At 38.0% G+C, this 15,936-nt stretch overlaps 1 protein-coding gene and 1 pseudogene across 4 annotated transcripts in view; one reads left to right on the top strand and one right to left on the bottom strand.

Annotated features, from left to right (window-relative positions):
- EXOC6 (exocyst complex component 6) overlaps positions 1–15,936 on the bottom strand; it is a 208,150-nt gene that overhangs the window by 66,405 nt on the left and 125,809 nt on the right. The gene's annotated exons all lie outside the window — the stretch shown is intronic.
- On the top strand, positions 7,761–8,540 carry LOC103107953 (U1 small nuclear ribonucleoprotein C-like; annotated as a pseudogene).

Raw genomic sequence — 15,936 nt, 5'->3', positions numbered from 1 at the left:
ACATTTGGCTCCTAGGAAATTCCCAAAGGGTCAACCATATGCATCCTTCCATGGCACCTTCACAGTGCTGCTTTCTAGATTCATGACTCAAAAGCAGCTTTCATCATTTACTTGTGTGTCAGTCAATATGATTTATGGACTGCATTCAAAGCATATAGAATGAGAAATATGACTACAATCTGCTAATTTGTTTTGTATTGAGCCACTTAAGAGTCAAAGACCTGATGTCAGACTGAGACTAGCAACACAATTAACCAGTCGGTGACAGATTCATCCATCCTCCCTGCCAGGCTGTGCCAATCAAAGACAGCATGAGGTGACATTTGGTGAAATCAGTTAAAAAAAAAAACTCATTCTGTAAGTAACCTATGTGAGATCTTGATTGACAGTTTCTGAATTTAGTTTGTGGAACTCAGCTACCCTTACCCAAGAGTCCCTCATTGCAAGCTGTAAAATAAAGCTTTTAATGCCAATCACAGGAAGAATATACCACAAACCACTAACCCTCTGTTTAAAAAGAATCAAGAAAACACATCTGTTTGTATGTCAAGCCAAATTTCCAAAATAATTTACTATTATAGATTAGGCTAAAGATACTCTGTTTCCTTTGAAACACCATAAAGTGACATGGTAACGAAAATACAACACATTTTATTAGATTGTGGCTCAAAACTGTTTTGATCTCAAAGTAATGTTTTGATAGATCTACTCTAATATAATAGTAGGAGAAATGTAGAGGATTTAAAAACTAATTTGACACTTAAATTTTCATTTGAAGTTTTCATTTCTGTCTCACAATTCTCTTATTTCAAAGATCTAATAAAAATGGAAGGTTTGATTTCAATAGTAATTATTTGAAAGCTCTTTTCACTGCAGCTTTCATACTCTTAAGTACATGTAACATAAAAATGTGCTCTTGAAATCACAAGCCATTCTCTTTGTATTGGTCTATGTTCCTTAATGATCCCTGGAGAGCGCATTTTTCCTTATTTATATTCCCGCAAAAGGTCAACTTTGCACAATAAAATATTTTTTATTTACACAAAAAAGAAGTACAAAGATTCAGAAACACTGCATGTTGTATTTACTATTCTTTAAATTGGTAACAGGTTTTACTTTAAAAGATAATGTAATTATTCACCAAAAAACCCTCTGGAAAACCAAAATAATATTATGGTAATTTAAATAGTACATCTAAATTGGTAGATGAACTTACTGTGATTCTATGTAGCTTTTCTCAATTATTACATTTCTAAAGTTATTTAGAGTTAAGCAGTAAAGTACCAGTAGATTACAGAAACTTGGTGCTTCTCAGTTTGCTATATAAATTACAGTTGTGAGATTGTGAAACAGTCCTTTCAAAGGGAAGGCAAAAAGAGAATGGAAAAGTATTTTAAGGAGCTGGCTTGTCATCTAGCAGGCTAGAATTATTGTCCTTTAAAGACTGCAAACCAAAAGAGTGAGATATTTCAATCAGATGTGAAATAAACACTAAAATTAGAAAAGAGTTATTAACTAAAGTATAAAAAAAGATGTGTCAACATAAGAATTCAAGAGACAAAAAAGGCAATGTGTTTTTATCTGGGATCAAAGAATTATAATTTAGGGAGCACATATTCAGCCAGAAGCCAAAATAAAATCCAGAGAAGAGATTTTAAAAAATGTTGTTTTAAATAGAGGGATAAAGAAGGATGAGGTTAAGGGGTGACAGGGTAAAAGTGTCTGGGTAAGGGATTCACAAGGTAATCAGAAGGAGGGGGTCACAAAGAAAAAGTTCACTTCTACTAGTCCTTTAAAACAAGATAGGGGGAGTCGGGCTGTAGCACAGCGGGTTAAGCGCAGGTGGCACAAAGCACAAGGACTGGCAGAAGGATCCCGGTTCGAAGCCCGGCTCCCCACCTGCAGGGGAGTCGCTTCACAGGCGGTGAAGCAGGTCTGCAGGTGTCTATCTTTCTCTCCTCCTCTCTGTCTTCCCCTCCTCTCTCCATTTCTCTCTGTCCTATCCAACAACGATGACAACAACAATAATAACTACAACAATAAAACAAAAAGGGCAACAAAAGGGAATAAATAAATAAAATAAAACATTAAAAAAAAAACAAACAAGATAGTCTCATTCTTGATGTCTGCTTGTAATGTTGGTGATTTGGCCCTGTCCCAGGTCTGACTTAAACTGGATATTTCTGCAGTGATTTGCTCAGTCTCATTCAAATGATGTCAACATTTCACAGATACTTTGCTGAAAAATTGATACATTTTAGGAAATCTATTAGTCTTCCCTCTATTTGATGTCAGAGTCACTAATGTTTTCCTGTATGAAACTGCATCAATTAAAATATAAAGAATGCTACAATATTAGGGGAAAAAACAAGTCCTGGGTCAGAAAGCTCAGTGAGTAGGGCTCCTGAATTGCCATAAATGCAACCCAGATTTGAACTCCAGCACATGGGAGAAGCTAAGGTACCAGAGGCAATTTTGGTGCTGTGATCTACCCCTTCTTTCCTCTCCCTTCTCTCCAAATGAGAAAAGTGGACTAGAGTGGTGATGCTGTATATGAGCAAGGCTCTAGCTCCGCCAAAAAGAGGAGGGGGGGACATATTGGTACAAAACTTTAAAAAATTTTCCAAGATGATCTTACAAATATTTCTCTTGCTGGATACCCTATATAACACTGAAACATTTTGTTTCCTAATAAGGATGGATGAATTTTAATGGTTTAAATACCAGGTTATATTCTTCTAGTAGTAACTTAAATGTTTTCTTAAAGACAGATTTTTTGAGATTATGCCAAATATTCATAGGTCTATCAAAATATGCTGATTACATGACTCCCAACACTTTTTCTTTTTTTTCTTCTCTTTTCCTTCTTCTCCTTCCTTCCTCCCTCCATCCCTTCCTTCCTTCTTCTCCTTCCTTCCTTCCTTCTTCCCTTCCTTCCTTCCTTCCTTCCTTCCTTCCTTCCTTCCTTCCTTCCTTCCTCCCCTTTGCCTCTAGGGTTTTCATTGGGAATTGGTGCCAGCACCATGAATTCACTGCTCCTGGTGGCCATGTTTTCCACTTTATTGGATAGGACAGAGAGAAATTAAAGGGAGAGGGAATAGAGAGGGAGAGAGAAAGATAGACATCTGCAGATCTGCTTCAACATTTGTGAAGCAGACCCCCTGCAGGTCTGGATCCTTGCACAGGTGCTTGTGCTTAGTACTATGTGCATTTAACCAGGTGTGCCACCACCTCCCCCCTTCTTCTACTTCTTTTTGTTGTTGTTGTTGTTGTTGTAGTCATTGCCAGGACTTAATTGCTATCAACCAACTTTTTCAGATAAAATGACAGAGGGAGAAAGGGAAAGATACCAGAGGACCAAAGATTCCTTTTGAGTAGTTGGGGTAGTGGCTAGGCTCCAACACAAATTATGAGTGACAAAATAAGCACAGTCCAGGTGACCTATCTTGTTGGTCCCCCAACACCAAGTTTACATTTCTTTTAAAAAAATTTTTCTTTAATTTTTTTTTATTACCTGTATTTATTGGATAGAGACAGTCAGAAATCGAGAGGAAGGGAGATATAGAAAGGGAAAGAGAGAGACACCTGCAGCCCTGCTTCTCCACTTCCTTTTATACCCTTTTCCTTTTTCCTTTTTTTCCTTTCTCCACTTCCTTTTATACCCTTTTATATTCCTTTTATACCCTTTCTCTATTCTCATTTAAGTAGTTCTAGAAACTAGAGCAAACTGGTTATCACATCAGTTAGCCACAGTTCCCAAAGTCAACTATGAGTTTTCTCTTAGGTGTTTCTCCTAACAATTCCCAGTCATTAGGATATGAAACAATAACAATGCTTGTTTGATGTTGGGAATCTGGACAGACAGATGGGGATGGACACACACACACACACACACACACACACACACACACACACACTCTAAATAGAATACAACCATAGGAAAATTTTCCTAAACTGAGAACACTATAGGACACAAGTGACCCTCTCCCTCATCCTCCCTTCTTCCCAATGACTCTTTTAAAAATATTTAATTTATTTATGTAATATTGGATAGAGACAGAGAGAAGTTGAGAGGGGAGGAAGAGAAGCAGAAAAATACCTGCAGCACTGCCTCACCACTTGTGAAGCTTTTCCCCTGCAGGTGGGGACCAGGGGTTTGAACCTGGGTCCTTGTGCACTGTAATGTGTGCACTTACCCAGGTATGTCATCACCTGGCCCCCTTTCTAACAATTCTTTAACATGATCTTGGGTATCATGTAATATTAATATGTCTGACTTTCACTTTTGCTGTCACAGAAGTCCCATGATGCCTCAAACGCATTTAACTTTAATCAGACAGAAAGAATGCTAGGACAGGTGGAATATTAAAAGTCTAGAAGTCAAGTTTTAATTTAAATCCTCTACTTCCAGGTTACAATTATATCAGAAATCTGGATAAAAATCAGATCAGAATCTAGAAAAGGCACATGCACTTAAGCTATCCATGCAATTAAGTAGAATTAGGGCAAGTTTTCTGAAAGAGGTAGCATTAAAGATAGCTGTTAGAAAAGATCCAAGCTCTATTTATTTATTTATTTAGTTATTTATTTTAATTGGCGGGGAGGGATGGTTTACATTATAGTCTTTAACAGACAGGCACAACCTCTCATCTACTCTTGATGGTGTCTAGGAAACACACCAGAATTCCAATGTCACTTTCCCGGATTCCCCAGAGTCCTTTGCTTTGGTATAATATGCCACACTGTCCAAATTTCACCTATGTCCTCCATTACTATTGTCTATTCTTAAGTCCCACCTATAAGTAAAATCACTCAGCAGAGATCCAAGATGTTGCTAGCAATTAGTGAAGTCCAGGGAAAGACTGAAGATAAAACCAGGAGACAATGAGTCAGCCACCATAGACACTTATGGTGAATAATACTCAGAATAAGTATCTAGAAAGAAATTGAGCCTTTCTGTTTGTTTAGCCTGTAGAATTTTCACTTAATTCTGCCAAAAAAACAAGATATTCTGAAGTTTTAATAGGGAAATAAGATTGGACTATTTTAGAAAGAACAATTTGGCATGGTAAGTAGAATGGACTACAGTAAGGCTATTGTCAAAGATGATTATAATAAGCCAAAACCTGAAATTTGACAAGAATATTAAGGGTAGGACATGGGTTAAAATCATGTAAATATCAAATGCTATATGGGTTTATTTTAATGGTGATAATAATTTTCAATTTGTGTACATCCAGGTAATGTAAACTTTTATTCTGGCTATCTAGAGTTTATTATTGGAGGTAAAAAAAGAAAAACAAACATGATGAAACCATAAAAGAAGTGAAAGCTAAGGCAATAGAATAGTATTAGGTTTTCAGTTAAAAAAGAAAGAAAGAAAGAAAGAAACATTTGAAGGGTTAAGAGATAACACAACACACTCCAGTGTATATATATGACATAAAAGGAATGAAAAAAAAAAAGTTGGCTTGGGAGCAGCAGAATCACACATGCATGAAGTCTCAAGTACCACAGAAAGAAAAAAAGAAAAGAAGCATTTGTATTGAATCCAGAATCACCCTGGGTTAAGCACCAACTTGGATTTCTACTAGTAATATTTGGAATAATGTTGTAAAGAAAAAGGATTCAAGAAAATCAAGCGCCTAAGAAACAAATTATAGTAACTAATATTTTTTTAGTGTTCATTTCATCTAGGCACGTTTCTAAATATTTTGTTTAATGTGCCATTTAACCATGACAAAAATCTTCAGGATATATATTCTTTCCTTCCTTCCATCCTCCCTTTCTTTCTTTCTTTCTTTCTTTTTTTCTTTCTTTCTTTTCCTTGGCATTCAAAGAGTTGATTTATTGTTTAACACATGTCATAGGAACTTTTACCCAGTGACAGACAAGGTACAAGGCTCTAAGTATACATATTTACTTCTCATTTATTTATCCTCTTCTCTAGGATTTAATGTTAAGAAAAGAGAACACAGAGTATCCACACTCTTGTGGATTTCATTTTACAAAAGGGAAAACATCTCCAAAGTGTACCTTGCCAGTGCTTAAAGTGACCATAAAGAGGTCCCCCAAGGTGCTTTATTCAACAAAGATGCACCATAATGTTAACTTTCACAATCAAGTCCCAAACAACCTTGTCTTCTTCACTAAAACAACTAATATTAATTTCAAATTTAGGCTTAACCCCAAAATATAACCCTATAGATGTAGTAAGATAACTGCTGAAAGAACTCAAATTTACTTTGAATACATAAGCAGAGAAAAAGTAAACCTAATTATTGTCTCACACAATAGCTTTAACTTCTATTTACTTATTGACATGGCAGTATGAGCATTGCTATTACTCTGAGCAAAAAGTCAGCAAGGCAATTAAATTAATAAAGAAAATATTTTCTTTTTTTTAAACTCTTTTTATAAACTGTTATCTATGACCACCTGTGGCCAGTAGTTTTGTATTCTTTTTTTAAATTTTATTTATTTACCCTTTTGTTGCCCTTGTTGTGTTTTTATTGTTGCTGTAGTTGTTGTTATTGATGTCATTGTTGTTGGATAGGACAGAGAGAAATGGAGAGAGGAGGGGAAGACAGAGAGGGGGAGAGAAAGATAGACACCTGCAGACCTGCTTCACCGCCTGTGAAGCGACTCCCCTGCAGGTTGGGAGCCAGGGGCTTGAACAGGGATCCTTACGACGGTCCTTGCACTTCGTGCCACCTGCGCTTAACCCACTGTGCTACAGCCTGACTCCGGAAAATATTTTCTTACGACAGCAGAATCAGTGCCCAAGTACCAAAGTAAAAATGCATGATAAAGCAAGTAAGTTGCTCTGCGTCTAATGCCACAATTTAAAGTTCTTAACTTATAACATAAATGGTACTTTTTTATTTTGGACCTTTATATGTGACTTTTTGTCCATACTGATCAGATAAATCCTTTTTCAAACTTTTGTCTACATAGTCAAGTTATCTAGTCAGTATTAAAATATCAAGAATTTGAGTAGTTTCTAAATACTTGCTAATCCAAATTTCTAATCTGTTAAGTTTAAAAAGCCCAGCACTTTAACAGAGTTCTTTGCAAAATAGAAGTTGTTGGCAAATTTTGAGCAAAATATGCAGATTTCTACACTCTGGAAATATTAGTTCTGTAAGTTCTGAAGTCAAGCACTGGAATCTGAATTTTTAACAAACATTCTCCCCACAAGAAATTTTAGTATGAAAAGAAATAAAATGTCTATTTATCCATAAATAGAAAGTTATACTAAATATACAGTTTTAAAATATCACTATGCTTCCACACAACTTGCTAATACAGCTTAAAATAAATTACTCAACTTGGCATACTAAATATATTTTTTTAATTTCTTCATTGGGGGATTAATAGTTTACAGTTGACTGTAAAATACAATAGCTTGTGCATGCATAACATTTCCTAGTTTTCTATATCACAATTCAACCCCCACTAGTTTCTCCTCTGCCATCATGTTCCAAGCTCTGAACCCTCCTCCCCACCCAAGAGTCTTTTACTTTGGTGCAATATACCAAACTAAACATCTTATAGTCACTCAAATGTATTTTCTCCCACAAAGAAGTGAGTAGCAGTGGTTGGGAAGGTGGTGGAGTGGCTTAAGTGCTGCATGAGGTCTTGATATTAACTGCATCCACCAGTTTCTCTCTCTCCCTCTCCCTCTACCATAAATAAATATATTTTTCTTTAAAAGAAGTGAATAGAGGACTAGTGTCTCCAACGACATGCTGAGCAACATGCCTAAGTTTTATTGTGACTACTCTGATACATACCTCACCCAGGATTCTTCATTTATAAGAAAAACACGCTGCGGGAGTCAGGAAGTAGCGCAGCGGGTTAAGTGCAAGTGGCACAAAGCGCAAGGACCGGCATAAGGATCCCTGTTGGAGCCCCAGGCTCCCCACTTGCAGGGGAGTCGCTTCACAGGCGGTGAAGCAGGTCTACAGGTGTCTATCTTTCTCTCCCCCTTTCTGTCTTCCCCTCCTCTCTCCATTTCTCTCTGTCCTATCCAACAACAACGACAACAATAAAACAACAAGGACAACAATAAAACAACAAGGACAACAAAAGGGAATAAATAATAAATATTTTTTAAAAGCTTTTAAAAAAGAAAAACACTCTTCAGTGGCAGAAAACATAAAGAAAATATGACTACTATCCAAAATGGATGGAAGAGCAGACTCAGAGCCTGATTGACAAAACAACGGCTACATTTCAACAAGGTAAAAATTCCTCCTACTCCATTCTCTGCTCCTCTTCCTACAAGGGCTATGATCCCAACTCCACCAAATCTCCCAGGTCCTCCTCTCCCTGGTATGATGCCTGCATCCCATATTGGAGGCCCTTCCATGATGGGCCCTCCTCCTCCTGGGATGATGTCTGTGGGACCTGCTCCTGGAATGAAGCCACCTTTTGGAGGTGACATGCAAATGATGCCTGGGCCCTCAATAATGAGACCTCCTGCCCATCCAATGATGGTGCCCACTCGGCCAGGAATGATTCAACCAGACAAATAAGGAGAGAGCACTTCCTTCATTTTTTATTACTTATTTTACATCACCAGCAGATCACAGTGCTATGACTCTGGGTGTTTTCTGACAAGGAAGATTTGATCCCCCCCCTTCCTATAAAAAAGAGAATAGTTTTGGAGTAAGAGGGACAAAAAAAAGTGATTTTTGTTTATATGTGAAAATAATCATCAACATTTTTAGTTAAAAAAATGAATAGCAAAGAAAAAAGAAAAAAAACAAGTCATTGTTCTCAATTTAAATACCTATAAACTTCTGCTGAACTCCTGTTCTTTTTTAAAATTTTTAAATCTTTATTTATTAGATAGAGACAGCCAGAAATGGAGAGGGAAGGGGATAACAGAGGGGGAGAGAGATAGAGAGACACCTGCAGCCCTGCTTCACCACTTGTGAAGCTTGCCCCCTGCAGGTGGGGACCGGGAGCTCGAACCTGGGTCCCTTGCGCACTCAACCAGGTATGGAACCACTCAGCCCCTTGAACTCCTGTTCTAAACACGGAATGTTGGCTAATTCTTTGAAGATATTAAGGTTTTGTAATTGAATGCTATCCCTTCAAAGTATAAGGGTTAATGAAAATAGATTAATTTAAATAATCTTAGAATAATACATAATTTTTGTCTAGCTTACCTTTCAAATTCCAATAAAAAAAAACTATATAATAGCAAAACTTAGACTGATTGGAGTGTATTGCACCAAAGCAAAGGACTCTGGGGATGGAAAGGTTAGAGGGGTTGAGGAAAGCCTTGGGGTCCTGATGGACCATGACGGAAAAGATCCTAAATTGGGAGTGAGAGTGTTCTGCAGACACCTACCATGGGGAGATTTAAAAATTGTACCTATGTATCAACAACTGTACTGTAAACCATTACTAATCCTCCAATAAAATTTTAAAAATTGATATTTAAGCACTCTTCTCTTAGAAAATGGTATGTTCCCAGGAAACATGAATTTAATCTTACAAAGTCAGATCACTGAAACTAAAAAGCTTATTTATTAGTGAAAGCTGAACATCTGGCATAGATTACTACGCTGAAGGTACCTTTCCATGTGAGAAGTTGTCCTCTTGAACTAACACACAATGAGTAAAGGAAAAGCCACAAGCAGAAGTGAAGGAAAGAAACACCTAACCAGCCAGGCCATCAACCTAATTAATCTTACTACGCAGTGGGCTGTTAGTTCCACTAGCTAGGCAAGTAATCATTCTGGAAGACTGAATTAGACCTGTATAAGCTCTAAGTCACTTCTACATTTAACTTCCAGTGAATTTTATTTATATTAGTGTAATTATCCCATGAACACATTATATTTTATTCAACTACTTTTCCATATTTTTTCAAAGTATATGTAAAGGTATTTTTCAAAATATAAAAAGGCCACAAAGTCAAGAGAAATTTCATTAAAACTGAACAACCTAGTTCATAAAGGTCAGTCAACACTTCACATAAGTAGATACAGGACCGACAGCTGAGCAGCTAGCGTACACATTTTACCAAAGTGTGAGAACCTAAGTTCGAGCCCTTGCAGCACATGGGAGCATTCTTCTGGTTAAACATTTTCTAGCTAAGTATAACATAATATTAAAAGACTAGCTTGTAAATTAGGTTTGAAATAAGAATCATAAGTACAAAGAAAAAATCACTTGTAGAATACATACCAAAGTGATTCGTCCTTTGACAAAATTAGAAATAATTTTATCCTCTTCTGTACTTAGCTGTATATTCTAATTGTCAGGAAAAATTATTGAGAAAAGGGTCACTTACACAAGTAAAATAGCTTAAATTGCTGAGCCCAAAAGTATTACTTTGGGGGTAAAATAACATTTATTTCATACACTAATTAGCTTTCACTGGCATTAACCATCATCTGACCATTTGCCACTATAAACACTGCATTCAAGTTACAGTAATTATTTAAATAAATATGCTTTCTAATGAGTATCTTTCACTTAATAAAGAAATATTTAATGGCTGCATAATACGTAAATATAGAACCCAAAGCTAAGCAATATCAAGTTTAAAATGTAGGCATAAATACAAGTAAACAATGAAAAGAAATTAAAATGAAACCAATACTATAAAAGGCCTTTAAAGCAGCAGAAGGAAGGAATAAAAAAAGACAAAACTAATATTTATTAGTAGGAACCATTTTATGCCAAGTACTCTGCCAGACGACTTTTCTTTGCAGCACCAAGACCTCACACACATGTGATTCCACTGCCCCTACCCCTGATTAACCTTGTTTTAATTAGTGATTGAACATTGATTTACAAAAAACCGTAAGATAAAAGTTTAATTCCATATGGTTCCCATCACCAGAGTTCTGTGTCCCCACCCCACCCCCACTTGAAACTACAGTAGTTCTCCCAAGGTCACCGATATTTGCCATACACATGACAAAAGGACACATGCACCCTACCCTGTGAGACAGGTCTGGCCCCACCAGGAAATTTTCTTTAATTGCTTCATTAGGGAAATAAAGACTGACAAGGCAGATGTCTGCACACTACTCATACACCAACTTATGTCCATTTCCCTCACTGGTCACTCACTGAGCCCCTGAGAATTCCCTCCTGTCTCTCACCCATCTACACTTTTTTTCCTACACTGGGTCAGTTCATCCTGTGGTAATCTCATAAGGGAAAAAAGTGGATTATGTACACTTTACATAAGGTGGTAGTGCAGCGGTTTAAGCGCAGGTGGCCCAAAGTGCAAGGACTGGGGTAGGGATCCCAGTTCGAACCCCTGGCTCCCCACCTGCAGGGGAGTCGCTTCACAAGTGGTGAAGTAGGTCTAGGTGTCTTTTTCTCCCCACCTCTAGTTTGCCCTCCTCTCTCCATTTCTCTCTGTCCTGTCCAACAATGACGACATCAATAACAATAATAATAACTACAACAATAAAACAACAAGGGCAACAAAAGGGAATAAATAAATATTAAAAAAATAAGGTAAGAGACTCAGAGAGGTTAAGAAATTTTCCATGATCCCATAGCTAATAAATAATAAATCTGTAGGGCCGGGCGGAGTGCAGTTGATTAGGCACACATGGCGCGAAATGCAAGGACTAGCATCCCAGTTCAATATCCCCCCCCCACCTCCCCATCTGCAGAGGGGTTGCTTCACAAGAGCTGAAGCAGGTCTACAGGTGTCTATCTTTCCCTCCTACTCTCTGTCTTCCTGTCCTCTCTCGACTTCTCTCTTTCCTATCCAACAGCAACAACAGCAGCAATGGCAATAATAATAAGGGCAACAAATGGGAAAAATGGCCTCCAGGAGCAATGGATTCATAGTGCAGGCACCAAGCCCCAACAATAACCCTAGAGTTAAAAAAAAAAAAAAAAAAGAAAAGAAAAAGAAGAAAGCTGTTTTTAATAATAAATCTGTAAGATTCAAATATGTCTTTATAACAAATGTGTGCATCCCATGCTTTCCTCACTTCAGCACCCTTAACTTCAAGTACAATAAAAGATAAGTAGGGGAGTCAGGCGGTAGTGCAGCGAGTTAAGCGCACATGGCACAAAGCACAAGGACTGGCAGAAGGATCCCGGTTCGAGCCCCCCAGTACCCACCTACAGGGGAGTCACTCCACAAGCGGTGAAGCAGGTCTGCAGGTCTGCAGGTGTCTGTCTTTCTCTCCCCCTCTGTCTTCCCCTCCTCTCTCCATTTCTCTCTGTCCTGTCCAACAACAACAATAACTACAACAATAAAAAAAAGGCCAACAAAGGGGAATAAATAAATATTTATTTATTTGTTATTGGATAGAGACAGAGAGAAATTGAGAAGGGGAGATAGAGCGGAAGAGAGACAGAGAGACACCTGCAGACCTGCTTCACCGCCTGTGAGGCAACTCTCCTGCAGGTGGGGAGCCCAGGGTTTGAACCAGGATCCTAACAGGTCCCTGCGCTTTGCACCACTGTGCTTAACCCGCTGCGCTACCGCCCGACTCCAGGGAATAAAAAAAAAAAAAAAGATAAATAGGTTTAGGTGAGTCATAAAAAAGGCTCCCTTGAGGTAGAAAAATACTAGACAGGCAACTTAACATCTTGAGTGACAGGAAATTACCTGTCTCACTATTATCAATAGTGCCTATTTATCTTGCTGCTAATCCCTACAGCCAATACAATGCCTAACTTCACTGCTAGACTATAGGTACATGCAGATGACACAGAAATAAGAAAGCTCGGGGCCAGTTGGTGGCTCTCCTGGTTGAGCATGCATGTTACCTTGCGTAAGGACCCAGGTTCAAGCCCCCAGTCCCCACCTGCAGAGGGAAAGCTTTACAAGTGGTGAAGGAATGCTGCAGATAGCTCTCTATCTCTATCTATAATCTCCCCCTTCCCTCTCGATTTCCAATAAATAATAAAGATAATAAAAATTTTGTTAGAAAAGAAAGCTTTTTTCCTTTTCCATTTCCTGCATAGGTTTGGACTGGTTAATAACAGATAAGGAAAGCGATATGTCAATTCTTTCATTCATCCAACCCTAGCGATAAAAGGTATTGAAATGAACAATATTGGTGGTCCTATGAATTCAAGATTTCTACCACAGCCACAGCAGAGTAAAAGAGCTTTTCCCTGAGTTCTGTATAAAACATTGTCCATTCACATCTATTACTCGTATACCCTCTAAACAGGAAAAAACTTCTTTGGGGTACATTATATATACTTTTAATTTTTTAATGCTTATTTATTTATTTTCCCTTTTGTTACCCTTGTTGTTTTTTATTGTTGCTGTAGTTATTATTGTTGTTATTGTTATTGATGTCGTCATTGTTAGATAGGACAGAAGTCAAGAGAGGAGGGGAAGACAGAGAAGGGGAAAGATAGATGCCTGTAAAGCAACTCCCCTGCAGGTGAGGAGCCGGGGGCTCGAACTGGAATCCTGACGCCGGTCCTTGTGCTTCTCGCCACATGCACTTAACCCACTGCGCTACCACCCTACTCCTCCTTACATGATATATTTTTTCTGAAATTTTTGATGGACAATGTAGTCAGCATCTACATATCATCATAGTCTTTACTCAATAAAATACTGTTTTACAACAAAGGTAGGAATTAACAAATATTAAGCATGCAGTGAAGCTAAGAACAGAGCTTTTAACGTAAAAAATTCTTGTCTTCAGTATTTTAGGGTCTGAGTCATCTTCACCCCATAGGATCTATTTGTTTGCAGTACTTGCATATTGTCTAAGTCAATACTTACGCTATCATTCAAATAATATACTTAACAATACTTCTAGTCTGTGCTTGAAAGAAAATGATCTAGCGAAACATCTGATACATTTGTAGATCTCAGAGAGTACACAAAGCAATGACTTGAGCGTTTCTAGCTAAAATTTAGAATAGTCACTAACAACATTTTTGCTTGGAAATTATGCCTTGTACATCATAGTTCTTATGAATAAGAATATACTATTATTAGAACCATTTTGCTCTTTTCTTAATAATAGTGAATTATATACCTTGAAAAGCTGGGGTGAAGGTCCCTGGCCTCCACCTGCTAGGAAGAAGCTTCAAAAATGGTGAAACAGTGCTGCAGGTTGGTCTCTCTCTCTCTCTCTCTCCCTCCATTTCCCCTGCCCCTCTCAAAATCTGTCTCTATCCAAAATAAATAAAAATATTTTTTCTTAACTTTAGCTTCTTTTTTTTTTAAAAAAATCGATATTTATTGGATAAACACAGCCAGAAATTGAGAGGGAAGGTGGTTATAGAGAGGGAGAGAGACAGAGAGACACTTGCAGCACTGCTTCACCACTCATGAAGCTCTCCCCCTGTAGGTAGGACCAGGGACTTGAACCTGGGTCCTTCCACACTGTAATATGTGCGCTCAACTAGGTGCGCCACCACTTGGCCCCAATAAATTAAAATCTTATTTATTTATTTATTTTATTTATTTATTTATTTATTTATTTCCTCCTCCAGGGTTATTGCTGGGCTCGGTGCCTGCACCATGAATCCACCGCTCCTGGAGGCCATTTTTCCCCCTTTCGTTGCCCTTGTTGTAGCTTCGTTGTGGTTATTATTATTGCCCTTGTTGACGCAATTCGTTGTTGGATAGGACAGAGAGAAATGGAGAGAGGAGGGGAAGACAGAGAAGGGGAGAGAAAGATAGACACCTGCAGACCTGCTTCACCGCCTGTGAAGCGACTCCCCTGCAGGTGGGGAGCCAGGGGCTCGAACCGGGATCCTTACGCCGGTTCCTGCGCTTTGCGCCCCATGCGCTTAACCCACTGCGCCACCGCCCGACCCCCTTTTATTTATTTATTTATTTTTTTAAAGTCAACCTGAAGTATTGAAACTTTCCTCAAATGTACTGGGTCATGCACAGGGCAAAGCAGCACATGACCCAAATGAGTTATTTTGTCAGCCCTTACCATTCTCATTTTAATAGCAGTTAGACTATTTTTCAATGTATTTAGAGAACATATTCATCCACAATAATCTCTTTGGTTACTATATTCCTTATCCAAAGCAACCAATGTTTCAATCTTCTTATGCCCAAATGTCCCTGCACTTTCATTTTCTTACTATTACATAAATTGATTGTTTAAGATTTAAATGTGCTATAATTATATGTCAGGACAAAACAATGCTCCTGTTTCACTCTCTGGACTAGGGGACAGGGAGGTAGCACAGTTATAGAGATATACCTTGCATATGTGAGGCCCTGGGTTCAATCCCCAGTGCTGCATAAAACAATAGAGCAGTATTCTGGTCTTCTTTGACCTACTGTCAGACAATTAAAGAGGGAGGGGATGGGAGAGAGAGGGAGAAGGAAGGAGAACGATGAGAAGAAGGAGAAAGGGAAGGAGGAAGAGAAAGAAAGAAAAAAAACCCTTTAATCTAATCTCTGGGATAAAAATAGTCAATAATTTCTTGGCCTTTTTCTAACTGGAAAAACCACTGAATATATATACTCACTAAAAATAAGTCCTTTTAGTGTTTATTTCCACTTAAATCAATTTTAGGGTTTACTTTTCACCTTGATGAAAGGACAGTTGTTATTTTCATTAAGATGTAAAATAATAAAAGCATTTTTTTTTGCCTTCTAGGTTTATCGCTGGGGCTCAGTGTTGGCACTACAAATCTACTACTTCTGGCATCCATATTTTCTATTTTATTGCATAGAACAGAGAAAAACTGAGAGAGGAAGGGGAGATAGAGAGAGACAGACGTATGCAGACTCCCTTCACTGCTTATGAAGCATCCCCCCTGCAGGTGAAGAACCAGGGGCTTGAACCTAGATCCTTGCACAGGTCCTTGTGCTTAGAATTACATGTGCTTAACCCCATGTGCCATCACCCACTCCCTGAAATAATAAATTAGACAACTGGCTAAATTAGAATGTTTCATAAATTAATTTATAGTAATGGAAAAGGAAATACTCAG

This window comes from Erinaceus europaeus, chromosome 1, assembly GCF_950295315.1.
Source record: "Erinaceus europaeus chromosome 1, mEriEur2.1, whole genome shotgun sequence".
Taxonomy (NCBI): domain Eukaryota; kingdom Metazoa; phylum Chordata; class Mammalia; order Eulipotyphla; family Erinaceidae; genus Erinaceus; species Erinaceus europaeus.
Note: the sequence above shows the minus strand (reverse complement) of the source record. Positions and strands in the feature narration are given on the sequence as shown.